At 46.0% G+C, this 3,099-nt stretch overlaps 1 protein-coding gene across 1 annotated transcript in view; it reads left to right on the forward strand.

The window, feature by feature from the left end:
* Positions 1-351, forward strand: part of trib1 (tribbles pseudokinase 1) — a 6,517-nt gene extending 6,166 nt beyond the window's left edge. Inside the window, exon 3 of the mRNA XM_012836036.3 lies at positions 1-351. This exon is cut by the window's left edge and continues 650 nt beyond it. The gene's annotated coding sequence lies outside the window, so the exon portion shown is untranslated.
* Positions 352-3,099: the final 2,748 nt, after the last annotated feature.

The following is a 3,099-nucleotide window of genomic DNA, read 5'->3' on the forward strand; positions in this document are numbered from 1 at the left end:
GTTTGTGCCCTCATGCGCAATGTACTGTCGGTTCTGTGGTGGTTTTAAGGGCATTCATGCGTTCAGCCGGCGTGTGTGTGTGTGTGCACGGAGGAAGAAGACATTCGGTGCTAATGAACTGCTCACTCTAAGAGCAGCACACACACACCACACTTCGAGGGTCTGAAGGAAATGAAGAGAAACTCCAGAATGAAAAAAGAAAGAGCCAAAGCTCTAATGTCAAGCTGCAGCATCGCTGTGATGACTCACATCAGGCCAGACCTCAGGATTCACAACACATTAGCTAACACACACAGACACAACACACACACTGCAGGCCAGAGGCTATCATTGACTCTCACACACACACACACACACACACACACACACACACACACACACACACACACACACACACACACACTGCAGGCCAGAGGCTATCATTGACTCTCACACACTCATACACACACACACCCACACACACACACACACACACACACATACACACACACACACACACACACACACACACACACACACATACACACACACACACACACACACCCTCACACACACACACACACACACACACCACTGTTGGGTTATGTCTCATTCAGCACAGAGAAACCGTGTGTGTGATTCTTTATGTTTGTGCATGAATACTCACACTGTAAGTTGCTCTATATCAGGTTCACCATGTGTTCACCTCAACCTCACAACCCTCTCTCAGTCTCTCTCTCTCTCTCTCTCTCTCCTTCCCCTTCTCTCTTTCCCTCTCTATCAAACTGTCTCACACCCTGCGGTGTTGAGTGGGGCTTGAGGAGGCCGTATCATGTGTCGCGCCCTTCTTTGACCCTTTGAGCACGAGGGACCATTAGCCATCAGCTAGCTCAGCTGATAGCACACCACTGACATCCCTCTCCTGCTGTAACACCAGCCCCCATTCAGCTGAGTCCTCTTAAGTAGCATGGCCGTTACAAATGACATTACATCTATAGATAGTGTTAGTGATTAGATGACGACGGTATTAGATTCATAGTTATTTTTAACGATAACCGATTGCAATTACTGACACATAGTGTTGGCAGTTAAAGACAGACAGCATAGCACTTGTTGGCACGTATAGCATATCAATGGTAGCAATATATTAGCACAGTGAGAGCAGACCTAGCACAGTCTGCCTGCTACACGGCTCATGTCGACACCCAGAGATGGTGTTGATGGCTGTTGTGTGTTGTCTCAGCCTTCCATTGGTTGTGCCTCGGTCTTGAACTGTGCGAGTGCTTCAATTAAGTATGAGGAACAGATTCAGGTGAGCTGCATTGTGAGAAGTCGTATGACTCAACACCTTGGTGTTTCAGTACAGCGAGGGAGGGGAGAGAGAAAGAGAGAGAGAGATGGACATCTGGGAATGGTTTGCTTCAGTGTGTGTGTGTGTGTGTGTGTGTGTGTGTGTGTGTGTGTGTGTGTGTGTGTGTGTGTGTGTGTGTGTGTGGGTTTTGTACTTTCACTGTTCACAAACCCACAGTCACAGGCCAACTGTGTTGAGTTACCGACTGGAAGCTCTCTCTTCCCCTTCCATTACGCGCAGTTGAACCTCAGATGGAATGAAAAGTTATTTTCCCGTTTATGCGTTACTTTTTCTCTGAAAGTCCTTTCAGCACAAAATGCATTTTCTCTGACAGGCTGACCATGACTTCAAATGCCAGATGATAATAGCTCATAAATGATACTGACAGAAGTGCACAAAGTTCATTTTGCACTGTGAATGATGTACTTGCGACCGAACCTCAAGGCTAGACCCAAAAGGTTAAACTGAAAATCCTTCATTGTGTAAATGAAAACGATGTAAATACTGTACATGTACATTAAAACTATGTGGACAAACAAGACACAAGTAAAGATCATTTTTTGCATACTTAATTTGTTTTTGCATACTTAATTTGTCAGTCTCGTCTTCACTAACCACATTTATGCATTCACACACACACACACACACACACACACACACACACACACTGTGTCTCACAAACACACACAGATGCGCACATACACACACACACACACACACTATCTCTCTCAAACACACACAGACAAGCACACACACACACTGTCTCTCTCAGACACACACAGACAAGCACACACACACACTGTCTCTCTCAGACACACACAGATAAGCACACACACACACTGTCTCTCTCAGACACACACAGATAAGCACACACATTCTAGTGCTGTAAAAAGCAGAAGGGAAGCGACCCCATGGTTTGTAGATAAGTCTGAGTGACTTTAGCCGTGACCTTCTAATTAAGTCCAAACAGCATTCTTTCTTCCAACAGAACCTTGGGGGGAAGTCTGACCTTCAATAGCCTGTCCTTTAATAGCGTATTTATTTATCATTCCCTGCATTCTCTCTCACACTCTCTCTCTCTCTCTCTCTCTCTCTCTCTCTCTCTCACTCACTCTCTCTCTCTTTCTCTCTCTCTCTTTCTCAGATTTTAGGGAGTGCACAGCGTTCCTGGTTCACAATAGCAGGTATCTCTTCCCACCATCTATGAAGTCACAGGCCCTTGCATAAGCAGCTGATTAAGACTGGATTAGCTATCAACAGGCTAGCTGAAGCGTCTACGTTTCTGGCCAGGTGCCAAGGAGCATCGCACGCCACCATTGCGACTGCCTCATGACTCATTTGCTTGAGCATGACGTCAAATGAAGCGGGCCAACCATAACCCCTGCTCTTCACCACACGCCCATAGACAGAGCTGGATGTGTCTGGGGTTTGGTATGAAAATGTATTCCTGTGTGTGTTAGAGACAAAGAGAGGAAGAGATCTATAGCTAGGTGTTTGGAAGGAGTGAAAGAAAGGAAGTCAAAAGAGAAAGGCAGAGCACACAACCTGGCATGTGCAGTCATGAATGTGTATCCAATGCTACCAGTGCTCTCCTTCATAAAGAGCTGTGGGAGCTGAAGATATGAGAGTCAGTCAGTGATCCTCATGACAGTGGCTCAGAGACAACCTATCTGTGTCCACAGGAAATAGATCAAATTAGCCAGTGCTGCTAGCAGAGTGCTAATGACAGGCTGGTGGCCTTATTTTGATCTATTTCAGTAGCAGGATAT

The sequence above is a fragment of the Clupea harengus genome, chromosome 19 (genome assembly GCF_900700415.2).
Source record: "Clupea harengus chromosome 19, Ch_v2.0.2, whole genome shotgun sequence".
NCBI classification, from domain to species: domain Eukaryota; kingdom Metazoa; phylum Chordata; class Actinopteri; order Clupeiformes; family Clupeidae; genus Clupea; species Clupea harengus.